Source organism: Cetorhinus maximus, chromosome 17 (genome assembly GCF_964194155.1).
Source record: "Cetorhinus maximus chromosome 17, sCetMax3.hap1.1, whole genome shotgun sequence".
Taxonomy (NCBI): Eukaryota; Metazoa; Chordata; class Chondrichthyes; order Lamniformes; family Cetorhinidae; genus Cetorhinus; species Cetorhinus maximus.
Window position 1 is genome coordinate 83380211 of NC_135895.1, and position 15004 is coordinate 83395214.

At 41.5% G+C, this 15004-nt stretch overlaps 1 protein-coding gene across 7 annotated transcripts in view; it reads left to right on the plus strand.

Moving 5' to 3' along the window:
- rasal2 (RAS protein activator like 2) overlaps positions 1–15004 on the plus strand; it is a 392247-nt gene that overhangs the window by 253580 nt on the left and 123663 nt on the right. The window lies entirely within an intron of this gene.

Genomic DNA, 15004 nt, shown 5'->3' on the forward strand with positions numbered 1-15004 from the left:
TTGCTGGACCACAAAGCATATTCCTGAGACCTGTCAAGTTTATTATACCCACCATTCAGCTCATTGATACCAGCCCCTCGAGTGACAGTGCAAGGATGTACACACAATGTGGCGAGGAGGAGAGATTGAACTTGTTGTACAGTGCTCCTGGAAAAGTGACCACACCTGGATGTATTTTGTTTGGTAATATCGAAAATCTTCCATAGTTAAGGTTTTGTTCCAACTCTATGGACTGTATTTTCACTACTGTGGCAGGTAGCTAGAATTGGAACTCTCTTCCTCAAAAGACTGGAAGCAGGGTCTATGAATATTTTCAAGGCTGAGCTAGGTAGATTCTTGATGAACAAGGTTATCAGGGGTAGGCAGGAGGTTAGAATTAGATCATCCATGATTTTATTGAGTGGCAGAGCAGGCTTGAACAGCTGAGTGACCTACTCCTGCTCCATGTTCGTGTGACCCCCCCTCAGAAAAGAGTACCCCAAATGTCACGATCTTTGTTCTGGCTGGCAGATGCAGGATAGAATTGGGCCCACTGACCCTGGAAGCAAAGCATAGGCAACCACAAGGGCAGCCGACTGCTGAGGTGGACTGGTTCGTAGACCTGCTTTGGTTCTCTGGGACTTTGTCCCAGTTGTATTATAAAATTTTAGGCCCTTTAACCCTCACCCTTTACCCACCCCCATATCTCCTTATACCCTCTATGACAATTCATGCCCCTCCACCCAGCCCCATAGCCCCTGATATCCTCCATGCCAACTCATGCCAAGTCATCCAGTATCCACCCTGTGCAGACCTCAGGAACGATGTGGAGATGAAATAAAATAAAGTTCCAACAACCTAAATACATTTCTCACTGTACAGACTTGTGTACTGTACTTAGATTTCTAGAAGGCATTTGATGAAGTGCCACATCAGAGGTTATTGTGGAAAATAAAAGCTCATGGCATAGGGGTTAACATTGGCATGGATAGAAGATTGGCTAGCGAGCAGGAAGCAGAGACTTGGCATAAATGGGTCTTTTTCTGATTGGTAGGATGTGACAAGTGGTGTGCCACAGGGATCAGTGCTGGGGCCTCAACCTTTTACAATTATATAATTGACTTGGATGAAGAGACCGAAGGAATGGTTGCTAAATTTGCTGACAACACAAAGATAGTTAGGAAAGTAAATAGTGAAGAAGGCATCAGGAGGCTACAACATGACATAGGTTAATTAAGTGGGCAAAGATCTGGCAAATGGAATATTATGTGGACAAATGTGAAATTGTCAATTTTGGCAGGAAGAATAAAAAAGAAGCTTATTATCTTAATGGTGAGAGATTGCAGAGCTCTGAGATTCAGAGGGATTTGGGTGTCCTTGTGCATGAATCACAAAAGGCTAGTATGCAGGTACAGCAAGTAATTAGGAAAGCTTAATAGAATTATCATTTATTGTGAGGGGAATTGATTACAAAAGTAGGGAGGTTATGCTTCAGTTGTGCAGGGCACTGGTGAGGCCACAACTGGAGTACTGTGCACAGTACTGGCCTCCTTATTTAAGGAAATATGTAAATGCATTAGAAGCAGTTCAGAGAAGGTTTACCAGACTAATAACAGGAATGGGTGAGTTGCCTTATGAGGAAAGGTTGGACAAGTTAGGCTTATATCCACGAGTTTCGAAGAGTAAGAGGCAATTTGAAACATATAAGACCCTGAGGGGTCTTGACAGGGTGGATGTGGAGAGGATGTTTCCTCTTGTGGGAGAATCTAGAACTAGGGGTCCTGGTTTAAAACTAAAGGATCACTCATTTAAGACAGATGAGGAGAAATTTTTTCCCTGAGGGCCGTGAGTCTTTGGAACTCTTCCTCAAAAGGTGGTGGAAGCAGAGTCTTTGTCTATTTTTAAGGCAGAGCTAGATATATTCTTGATTAAAAGGGGGTGAAAAATTATTGGGGGTAGGCAGGAATGTGGGGTTGAGGTTACAGTCAGATCACCCATTATGTTATTGAATGGCGGAGCAGGCTCGAGGGGCTGAGTAGTCTACTCCTGCTCCTAATTTTTTATGTTCGTAACTTCCAGCCAGGAAAGCCCATTCAAAGCTTTTTGAAATCTGAGGTGCTTAATCTTTTATATAAACACACTTCTTTTCATACCTGACACCAGAGACAGCTCATCCTTTAATGGGCTCTTTAACCTGTCATTCAAACTGTCAGTTAAGAATTCCCTTGCAGACATAATTGTAGCTTTTGGAAATCACCCTAGCATTCATAAAGAGCCTTTAGGAAAATGTCAATAAACAGCTGCTGGAACTGATGCTACATCACCTGGCCCGTCAGCTGAAGCAATACAGTAGAGATTTTTTTCTGACTGACTGACACCTGCAGCCAGTTTTTTCTTCATTTTTAAAGGGTTGGAGATTTAAATAACTTCAGATCATAACACTTAGCAGACGTTATCTGCTCGCCAATGGAATTTGCATCTACTCCCATCAATTTGAGTTTCCCACACTATGGGTTAAGGCCCTTGCAACAGCCAAAATGTGACCTGTTTGAATCAACAATGACAAAAGTTGGATCCATTTGATTGGTGGTGGGACTTTTGTACCCAGGTCCGGCCTGCCATTTTGAAGGTCCGCGGAGTCAGGAAGACTCCACAAAACTGGGCCTATGTTTTTAAAACATGAATAGTACAGACAATTTTAGTTTAAAACTTTATTTCCGTGTTGCCCAATGCTTAATCTTTCAAAATTTGTTCTTCATTATCTATATGTGCAACAAACATCACATTTCAAGTTCCCGTTTCATTTTCCTTTGGGGATAGGATAGGTTTTGAATGGGGGCATAGGAACAGGAGTAGGTCAGTGAAGTTTGGCGTGCGTGGGAGAGTGAGCACATAAATGTTCTTTGCCACAGCATGATAACATTGGCTGACAAGGTCACAATCATCCTATCTCCCAGTGAATTCTTCATCCTATTCAAGATATTTGGAAGAGAAAGAGCTAGCAAGCAAGAATTGTGCCTTTTCCAACAAGAAAAACAAATCGAGTCAAGCCACAGCAGATTATCTCTTTGCAACCACTTTGATAGCAGTATTGACGGGGGCCTGTACTATTGTGGGTAATATAGAGTCCATTGTTTTATTTGAATTAGTCCAATTTGAAATTGTTCAACAGAAACCAAAAGTCTTGTTCTGGTTTATTTAAATTGCTTATAAGATCTTAGAATAGCAACAGTACAGAAGGAGGCTATTTGACTTGTATCCATGCTGGCTTTCTGCAAGAGCAACACAGCTAGTCCCATTTCCCAACCCTTTCCACTTAGCTCTGCATTTGTTTTCTCTTTAGGTGTCTACCCAATTCCCTTTTGAAAGCCACAATTGAACCTGCCTTCACCACAGTCTCAGGCATTGCATTCCAGACCCTAGCAATCCACTGAGCAAGAAAGTATTTTCTTATGCTGCCATTGGCTCTTTTGTCAATCACCTTAAGTTGGTGTCCTTTGTTTCTCAACCCTTGTGCCAACGGGAGCAGTTTCTCTCCATCTCCTCTGTCTTGGTCCCTCGTGATTTTGCATGCCTGTATCAACTCCACTCAACCTTCTCTTCTCGAAGGAAAACAACCCTAGCTTCTCCAATCTATCCATGAAACTGAAATCGCTTATTCCTGGAACCATTCTCGTAAATCTTTTCTGCACTCTCTCTAAAAAGCTTTCATGTCCTTCCTAAATTGTGACACCCAAAATTGCTCACAACATTTCAGTTGAGGCCAAACCAATTTTTTAAATTAAGATTCATCTTTAACTCACTTGCTTTGTACTTCATGCCCCTAATTATAAAGCCAAGGATTCCTTATGCTTTTTTAAACCATTTCCTCAACCTGCCCTCCTCCAATGATTTGCGCACAGATTCCCTCCAAGTCTGTCTGTTCCCTTTTTAATTATATCTTTTAATTTATGTTGCCTATTCTTGTTCTCCCGACCAAAAGGTATCACTTCACACTTCTCTGCATTAAATTTCATCTACCACTTGTCCACCCATTCCACCAATGTATCTCTGTACTGTTGAAGTCTATCACTAACCTCTCACAGTTCACAATACTTCCATGTTTTGTGCCATCTGTAAATTTTGAAATTGTGCCCTGCACACCCAAATCAAATCTGACTCGAATTACTCCTGTGATTTCAACTGGATTACATCTTGGAGTCGTAGTGTTGTAAGTTTGAAAAAGTATATTTGTACTTAACTTTTTCTCTGAGACACATATTTTGGGGAAAGTCATATTTCTAATTCCTCATGCCTGTATTTTCTGTGTTCTGTTTATTGAGCACAGCATGATGAATGAATAAATTGTTGAATCGTTTGATTGGCATCCCTTCCACAAACATTCACTCCCTCAACCACCAACAAACAGCGGCAACAGTGTGTACCATCTGCAAGATGCACTGCAAAGACTCACCAAGGCTACTTAGGCAGCACCTTCCAAACCTACGACTGCTACCATCTAGAAGTACAAGGGCAACACATACATGGGAACACCACCACCTGGAAGTACCCCTCCAAGCCACTCACCATCCTGACCTGGAACTATATCGCCGTTCCTTCACTGTCGCTGGGTCAAAATCCTAGGACTCCCTTCCTTACAGCACTGTGGGTGTACCACTGCAGTGGTTCAAGAAGGCAGCTCACCACCACCACACTAAGGGTAATTACGGATGGGCAATAAGTGCTGGCGTAGCCAGTGATGCCCACATCCCATAAATGAATTTTAAAAATCTACGCTCTTAGCTTCAAATAGCACAGTTCAAATAAATGTGCATATTACCTTTAGTGATATTTTCTTGTTTATGTCTACGATGGTATTGTTTGATTTGTTTTAAGTGTGAGAAGTTGTTTACTACACTTCTCTTTATCATAGAGTTTCTTTGTGCTGTTTGCACCTATCCCTGTGCAACAAAGACATGGGATGGCTTAGGTCTTGCTTTTTACCTTCTGACCATGATGACTGGGGAACAGTGTCATGGACACTGGGCACCTCCAACACTTTGTCCAAGAGGCTGTTATTTATATATGAGGCTTAACAGTGAATATTGGCTGGCTACCTGCATCACAACAGAACCCAACCATGTGCCCACTTGACCTACTTGTGTGTGTTTGCAACTGGGGTGCATGGATTCAACAAGGGTTGGATATCCTGCTTCATGTTTCATCTCGCCAGCTGAGAGAGTTGTCGGCAATTGATGGACAACCACTGATAGCTCAGCTGAGAAGAGCTAGCAGTGTAGGCTTGGGATAAAAGCTGGATTCCTTCTGGTTTATCAGGCTCAATTGTTAAATTTGTTTTGCGATTGTTTGTGCGTCAGCCAACATCTGTCCTAGAATACACTCTCAGTCTTGCTCTATAGTTGGAAATGTGGCAGTGTGACTTGAATTGGTTCCTTTAAGTTTACCCCAGTGTGCTTTTAACTCCAATTTTCTTTGCTCCTCCACTGAAGACATTGACTCATTTTGGTATAACATTTCACCAGTGCCAGTTGTGCTCTAGTACCTTGCTTAAGTAGCAGTTTTTTTTATTCATTCATGGGATGTGGGCTTTGCTGGCTGGGCGAGCATTTATTGCCCATCCCTAGTTGCCCTTGAGAAGCTGGTGGTGAGCTGCCTTCTTGAACCGCTGCAGTCCATGTGGTGTAGGTACACCCACAGCGCTGTTCGGAAGGGAGTTCTAGGATTTTGACCCAGCGACAGTGAAGGAACGGTGGTATATCCCCAAGTCAGGATGGCGGGTGACTTGGAGGGGAACTTACAGGTGGTGGTGTTCCCATTTATCTGCTGCCCTTGTCCTTGTGGATGGTGGTGGTCGTGGGTTTGAAAGGTGCTGTCAAAGGAGCCTTGGTGAATTCCTGCAGTGCATCTTGTAGATGGCTTACGTACATGTTTTATTTTGGAAACTTAAGCTTTGAGTGCTGGTGGATTATTGGACTACCTGTGACATCACACCAAAGTCTAGACTTGTCATCGTCCTCACCCTGGGAACCTGTGCCCCAGCTGAGGTGAAATTGTTGAGCACAGACCAAGGAATCAACACAGACTCTTCCTGATCTTTGTGTCTTAGTTCCACTTAGGACAGTGGATTTATGAACTGGGTCATCCAGGTAGTGCATTCAAGTGTTGAAAATTTTGGGCAAAAGAGCTTCTAACCTGACAACCATGTGCTTGAAAGTAAGTGTTACACAGGGATTTGTCTAGCAGTTGGTCGCGCAGCCTATCAAGTTGGACAACTTTTCTAATCGTGCTTCAGTGATTTGACATCTGATTAAAATGAATTCTCAACTTGAGAAGCATTTATTTTATATTCAAAAAATAATTTGATTGGAACATTTTGTTGCATAATAATGATAGTGATCTGGAAATTCCAGGATCATAATGCTGGGTAGGCCACATTGCTCTCTACAGGCTGCACGCAACCTATGCAGCAAAAGCACCTTCTTTACAAATCAGTGTAATTTTAACTTCCTTGGGCTTCCATGACTTCAAGGACACACTGTGTAATCACTCAGAGGTTCCCAGGTCATTAGTGTGATGATAGATGAAGGATAACAAGATTCACAAGAGCTTGCAAATTTTATTAAACTTAATGCGGAGGCAATGAGTCAACACTTTTTATTGGAAGGTGTGCATATGTATCTTTGTGGTGTAAATATTATGAGCACCAATAAAAGGAAGAAAGAACTTGTATTTATGTAGCACTTTCCACAGGACATCCCAAAGTGCTTTACAGCCAATGAAGTAATTTTTGACGCATAGTCACTGTTGTAATGTAGGAAACTACTATTGAGTCTACACTTATTCAATGTAGCTTCAGTCAAATGATATAATTCCAACATTTAAGCACTGAATTCCCATCATGATATTCATGGTGGATGAATTAGCGCAAAATAATTATTGAATTATCAGGAGCAGATTACTTTTTTCCCCCCCAATTGTGTGGTGTACAAAACCATACTAAAAAAATTCTGGTAACACACAGCACCTTTAATGCTGTGCTTAAGTTGTTCCCTTTGCTCTCAATGGATGCCTACAAAGTTCACTCTCAATCTGGGTGCTTTCTTTTTCCCTACTTCTAAATACAATGAGCAGAATTGCTCATGAGTAGAGGGAATAACATTGGTTGTAAAAATTTCAAGCATGTTTTCATTTCCCTCAGCCATCAAACAACTCAGTCCTCTTATCTTGGGGAGTGGCTTTAAATCTGCTTTATCTTATTGCAGTTTAACTGTATTTGTTTTCTGAGTACCTGAGTCAGTCCTGAAATTCTTACTTTGGTCTTATTTAATGGTAGATGGGTAAATGGTTAACTTGTAATTCAACACTGCACTACATGAATGAGCTACCTCAGGGTTAAGGTGGATTTCAAACATTGTGTGGTTCACTGCAGTCCAGATAAGCTTGATCACCACTGTAAGCATTGAAGTATTTGTACGCCCACCAATGTGCTGTGGATTTTACCCAGATTTTGAATGTTGAAACAATTCCTTTTTCCAGTGGATTTTTAAAACTTTTCACGTGGAATTCAGTCTCCGGTTATGTTGGGAGAGTCGGTCAGGAGCAATTGGACACCTGGCTCGGCCTTAAAAGGTTGCACTGATAGGCTCCAGATGGAAACTGCCCGTTGCTAAGGAGGGGTCGCCAGCCGTGGTAACATTCACATCTGGGTGAGAAGTAATTTTGTGTTTGCGTGAGTAAGCTTGAAAAGCTGAGTTTAGCTGTGGTGGGTTGGGGGTTGGAGGTGGAGAGGAAAAAAATTACCTTGTGACCTTCAGCCATACCCAGTCAAAACACTGAAACCTTCCTGGAATCTGCTAATTTTCAGTTGGGAGTCGTCTAGAGGTGTAGGGTTGCTGAGCATGGATACTGTGGTGTGCTGCTTTGTTGTTGCTGAACTGGAGGGCAGGTAGTTAAATCACGCACTGCTTATCAGTATGGACTGAGCGGATTGTGCTTTTCTAGTTGAGTTGCTGGTATTATGTTGATTCATGCCTACAGCAGTTGTAAATATATATATTATCTTGCATAATTTTGGACCTTCCTTGTATATTTCACTTCAGCTTTAGTGAATTTTCATTTGTGTCAACTCAATGACTTTGTTCATAAAAAGCAAAGATTGAGGTCATATCAGGGGAAAAGAGAAAACCCGACATGTTGGCTCTTTTTCAGGTAGGGAGGGCGTTGGGTGAGGGAGTTGTAACTCTTGGAGTTGAGTACTTGACTGTGTGTTGAATTGTCTTTTATTATACTCAAACAAAAGCCTATGGTAAGAGTGCACCAATAATTAAATACAGAGTGCAGCATTGTATTTATTTTTCAGTTGTTTCAGAATTGCAAAAGAATTTTGATTTGATGGGGATTTTTGAAGGGTGGTATTGGAAAAAGGCAAGAAGGAATCCTAAATATGTCTTATATACAAAACGTCTTTTAATTTTATGGTGAAAATTTTCATCGTGGTGAAGAAGACTTACAAAGGACTATTTTAACTTGGCATGAAGTTGTTTGACAGAATTAACCTGTGCAAAACAGTAAAAGTACTTAGGAACATGTAGCATCTGCAGCACATCAAATGTTTGCTGCTGGCACTTGGCTAGGCACCATAAATCCCCTGAGAAAGTCAGCCCAGAGCGTTTTTCATACTTAAAGCTATACTTCTGCGATTGCATTTTTAATTTCTCCCCACCATTCCATTCCAAAAGAAATTCTGTTGCATCTTTATTTATTTTGGAGTGCTCATTGTTCTTGCTCCTGGACATCTATACGGGTGATCATTGATATTGCTTGATCAATCTGTCTTTGGTGAAATTACTGCACTTCCGTAATATGGACATGAGTCTCCTTCCCTTCTGTCCCAGACAAGCAGATCGAGATCTGATATACACCCTCCAGGGGGAAGTAAAAATACCAATTGACAGTAAAATTTGATCAGTAATTTGCCTGTTCAGTTTATCCTCCAACTTTAACTATCTGGTTATTCGATTATGTAGTTTTGTCATGCATTGAAGGGATGTTGATGAGCAAATTTTCTGACTGCACCAAAATGTGAGCACAGATGATGTTTTGAGGCACTGCAGTTCTTGGATCTGTTAACAATTGCTTCACTGGGTTATTGCCTTCAGGCTTTGTCTATTGAAGGCATTATGGTTTTAATTTTTTGTGTTCTGACTTGGAATATAATTCTGGAGTTTATTAATTAGCCTTTGGCGCAGAAGGAATTTGAATGTTGAAACAGCTTTAATCAATACAATTTGAAACTATCAGGTTGAAGCTATACTGTCAAAGCTTGTTGATTATTTGTGGGGACAGACCTAAGAAGTCTAATCGTTTAAGGCATGTTTTAGTTCCTTTGATTATACAGTGCTATTGCCATGTTTCTGGCTGGATCGGGTGGGGCAAGCAGCAGTTGATAATTTCTAATAATTTGCTAATAACTTTCAAAAATCTTGTTTTATCCTGACCAGTCCATCTTTTTATTTTATCCAAACGTGTCACTCGCTACAGAAAATTCCAGCTAAGGGTTGCATACAGTATTGGGAGTACCAACATCTCTCTGACACCTGCCCAAATGGCCACACTTTCCTGAGTCAGCCAATTTCTCATTGCACTGCTTTTGATGGTAATATTAGGGAGTTGCTGTCTTCAGCACCTCCCCAAGGGAGGGGTTGATCAATTTATTTCCTGAGTGCTGATTCTCTTGTGTTCAAGTTGCATTTTTTTCGAAGGACAGTGCTCAAGCAACCAGCTTGGCAGCTGATCCTGATCATGACCCTGAGCTAGTCTGAGCAGAAGCTTAAAAGTTCCACACCTCTTCTTGATGGACTGATTGCTATTCTACCAGTAGAGACATCTGAATTGTTGTGCTGGTACCAAAATAGTAAGAGGGTAGATGAGCAAATGTGACATGAGTCTGGAGAATGGCGTTGTGGAGGCAGGCTGCTGGTGAGGGGATTGGTGGGAGGCAGGCAGATCCCTGGTATTGGGAGGAGGAGTGAGCCAGAGGCAAGCAAGCCCTGAGCATCGAGAGATTGGTCATGGGAAGAGGTTCAGGTAATGTCAGATTTTTTTTTTATTGGTGGTATGTTGGCATCAATGGCGAGGCCAGCATTTATTGTCTGTCCCTAATTTTCCTTGAGAAGATAATGATGAGCTGCCTTCATAAACCACTGTTGTCCATCTGGTGAATGTATTACCACAGTATTTTTTGGTATGGGAAGTTCCAAGATTTTGACCCAAAAAGAATGAAGGAACTGCAATATATTTCCAAGTCAGGATGTGTGTGGTTGGGAGTGGAACTTGAAGGTGATGGTGTTCCCATGCGCTGCTGCCGTTGTTCAATGTGGTAGATGTTGTGGATTTGGAAGGTGCTGTCAAAGAAGCCTTGGTGAGTGGCTGCAGCCCATCTTGTAGATGGTAAACACTGCAGCCTTTGTATGCCATTGGTGGAGAGCGTGAATGTTTAAGGTGGTGAATGGATGCCGATCAAGTAGGCTGCTTTGCCCTGGATTGTGTTGAGTTTCTTGAGAGTTGTAGGAGCTGCGCTCATCCAGGCAAGTGGGGAGTATTCCATCAACTTGTGCTTTGTCAATGCTGGATGGGCTTTGGGGAGCTAGGAGGCGGGTTACTCAGTGCCGCTTCTGACCTGCTCTTCTAACCACCCTATTTATGTGGCTTGTCCGGTTTAGTTTTTGGTCAGTGATAACCTCAAGAATGTTGATTGCAGGGGATTTGCTTACAGCCTTTCTCACATCTTCCAGGATTTACTGAAGTGTGCCACAGCCAATGAAATATGTTTCGTAGCCCATTTACTAGTATATGTGTATCATCAATTTGCTGACACTTTTCAGCTGCTTGTTAAGGAGTGAACATTTTGGGAGCTAGCTAGGGCTTTCTCAATTAGTTTAGAATGTATTCTCAAATCGTTGATGCACGTGAACAATTTCAACTTTCTAGCTGCGCAGCCAACTGTCATTTCTTGTTTCTCAGTAAATCAAGGTAACTTTTTCAGTTTCAATTACTTCTGACTCTGAATATGAATGTGTATTTCTGTGAAGTTTGATACTCTTCATTCCACTCACTTCATTTTGAGCCAGAGCTCTATATACTTTATTCAATATATTTATGCTGTTTTAAAAATTATTAATTTCTTTCCTACTTTGCAGACTTGTTTGTTGGTCAGGGTCACCCTTAGCTGGACCCCAGGACCATCTATACACTGTTTGAGTCTCTTGGCACTCACCAGGTCATGTGCCCGCAGTAGAGAGAAAAGTGTCCATCTTTGGTGGTGTGAAGCTCCCTCTGGTGGCTGGGAATTAATGTAAAATGCCTTGTTTTTGTTTACTCTTAAGCCATAGTCAAGCTGACAAGCGGCTCAAATCATGAACAACATGATGTCGCTTGCTGCATTATTTTCTAGTAATCCACTGATTCCTTGTAACGTCTTCTTTATTGAACTATACTCTAAAGTTTGTCATTAGGCAGTGGGGTTTTTTTTGGGGGGAGATATTTTGCTCCGACCCCCCACCAAGGAAATCCTCATATAGCCGTGCAAGTCAACACGCAGTGGGAATAGTTTATTTCCGAGGTCAATTTTCATCCCTCCCCTTGTGAAGACAGTGCCTCAAGCAGAATGTCTTATTTTTGTTTTTTTTTCTCAACAACAAAATTAAGCTGACACAAATGGCTTAGACCACAAGCAGCCTGATGTCACTGAGTGCAGTATTTTTTGGTAATCTGTGTTGTGAGGTGTGGCCCAAAGGGAAGGCCTACTTGGTTCCAGCAGGTTGTTCTTGGCTACTCCCTGGACTGTCTAACCAAGATGATATGAATAAACTGAATTAACTGTGAATGCTGGAAATACTCAACAGGTCAGGCAGCATCCATGATGAGAGAAACAGAATTAATGGTTGATGGCCTTTTGTCAGAGCTAGGAGAAGTTAGAGGTGTAACAGTTTTTAATCAAGTACACAGGCATGAAAAGAGTTCAGATGTGGGAAATTAGGAAAGAAAAAAAAGGGAAGGTCTATGACAGGATGGAATGCAAGAGAGATTAAATGACAAAAATGAGAGTAGTGCAAGGCAAAAGGAGTGTTGCTGAAAAAAGAGACATTTTTTGTCAAAGCTTTTCGTCTTGCACTCATTAGAACAATTCGCAAGAAAATACCAATGTCAGGGGAAGCAGCATATTTATACTGTTTGAGAAGAGAGTGCTGATTGGTTAGCAAGTGGATTCTGATTGGTAGAGACGTTGCCATGGAAAATGGGCCAGTTGATGGTGACTGACAGTTAACTGCCCAGCATTGTTTGAAATTTAAACCAGGCAGCTTGACTGGTCAAGACATTGCCCTGGGGAATGAACCAGCGAATGGCTGTCACTTATTTTGTTTAGCTGAAACAGGCGCAATGTGTGAACATGTTCTTTCTAAACAAGGCCCTGTGTATTAATATATTTAGCTTCCAGTACATGCAAATGCGCCACACTGCAAGCCCGATTGACGATCTTACATTTGTTGTCAGCGTAATTCTTAGCACACTGAAGATTATTTAGCAAATGTTATCTAATTGGGGAATCACATCTAACGTTGGACACAATTTTTTGAGTTTTGCAAGCACAGGCTTGCCCGTTGTGAACAGCGGAAGGGACATACAGTTTGATACAGTCTGCCAGCCTTTGAGGCAGATGTAGGGTCTACATACCAAGCATCACACTGGCACTGAAATCCATAGACCACGTCACTCATTTGTGTGATAGGCAGAACGTCTTTTTGGCTTGACAGCAGCATTCTGATAGTGGTGAATAGCACTCGTGTTGTTACTGAATAGTAGCAGTGTGAAACTGCTGGACCATTCAGAGTCCACTTGCCAACCAATCAGCATTCTCTCCTCATAACAGTATAAATATGTTGTTTCCCTGACATTGCATTTTCTTGTGAATTGTCCTGATGAGTACAAGACGAAAAGCTTCAACAAAATGGAGTGGTAGTGGAACAAGTAAAGAAATAAAAGAATGGGTCTAAAGGATTAGTAAATGGTATAAATAAATTAATGCATGTATGTGCACACAGTAAAACATTCCCAATAAAAACTTGGAGGCCTTTTTATTCTTCCACCATTGGTAACTGTGCCTTCAGCTGCATTGGCCCTAAACTCAGGAATTCCCCTTTTTCAGCCTCTCCACCTCTCTACATCTCTCTCCTCCTTTAGGATGTTCTTCAAAACCTACCCTTTGGACCAAGCTTTTGGTTATCTATCTGGCTCTGTCAAATTTTGTTTTATTAGGCTCCTGTGAAGCACTTGGGATGTTTTACTACATTGTTGGGAGGCGATGGCGTAATGGACTTTGGACTAGTAATCCAGAGACCCAGGGTAATGCTCTGGGGACCTGAGTTCGAATCCCGCCACAGCAGATGGTGAAATTTGAATTCGATAAAAATCTGGAATTAAAAGTGATGACCACAAAACCATGTTGATTGTTGTAAAAACCTGTTTGGTTCACTAAATGTCCTTTAGGAAGGAAATCTGCTGTCCTTACCTGGTCTGGCCGACATGTGACTCCAGACCCACATCAATGTGGTTGACTCTTAAATGCCCTCTGAACAAGGGCAGTTTGGGATGGGCAATGAATGCAAGCCTGGCTAGTGACGCCCACATCCCATGAATGACTATTTCAAAAAATTGAAAGCACTGCATAAATGTAACTTCTTATTGCTCTCCCTCTTGTGGTAATTCATAATGCTATATTACAGCTTGACAGTTATCAATGACATATTTGATCGTCCCAAATTTCACAACATTAGAACAAGGTTTTATGGAGTTCACAGGATTTTTTAAGACAATATATAGTGGGTGTTTAAGTAATAGGAATGAATCCTTATGAACTGCAGTGTTTATGAGCATCACTGCTTCTGAGCATATGATGATGTTAAAAGTCCATACTCATGGAGTTTGGTTATCAGGGCAATTTGGTAAATGGGACTACTCTATTTCTACCATATTATCCCAACGCACAAGCTTCAAGTTTGTTGTAAGATAGAAAAGTCTTATCTTTCTCTTGTTCTATCGTTGTGAAATTTTGGGGGAGCAGATGGTGGCCTAGTGGTAATAACACTGGACCAGTTAGGCCCAGGCTTTGGGCTCATAGTTTCAAATCCCACCATGGCAGTTGGTGGAACTTGAATTCAGTTAATAAAATCTGGAATTGAAAGCTAATCTCAGTAGTGGTGACCATGAAACTATCATTGATTGTCGTAAACAAACTCATCTGGTTCACTAATGTCTTTTAGGGAAGGAAATCTGTCATCGATACCCACTCAGGCCTACATATAACTCTAGACCTACAGCAATGTGGTTGACATTCAACTTCCCTCTGAAATGGCCTATCAAGTCACTCAAGGGTAATTGGGGATGGGCAACAAATATTGGCCTTGCCAGAGATCCCCACATCCCATGAAAGAATAAAACAAAAGATCGATTGTCTTTTAGGAATTCCATTATTGCCCTTTTCCGTCCCTGTTGTGTGTCACCTGTGGCTTGGGGTAGTGTACTCGCTTGTGTGCCTTGAGCACAGAATCCAGGCTGACATTTCAGTGCAGCACTAAGAGAGTGTAGATGTTGAAGATCCCATGGTATTATTCAAAGAAGAGCAGGCAAGTTCTCCTTGGTGTCCTGATTAACATTTACCCATTATCCAATATCACGAAAATAGGTTATCCGGTCATTGACACAGTGTTGTTTGTGGAGCCTTGCTGTGCACAAATTTGCTGCTGCTTTTCCTACATGACAACAGCTTTTCCTACATGACGACAGTGACTGTACATCAAAAATTAATTGGCTGTAAAGCGCTTTAGGATCTCCAGCATCATGAAAGGTGCTATATAAATGCACTTTATTTTTGCTTCAGTTTCAGTTATTTCTTGTTTAGCTATGATATCACAATGTCCACTTTTATTAATGATTGGTAATCACAGTGGTTTTTCTCATCAATAACAGA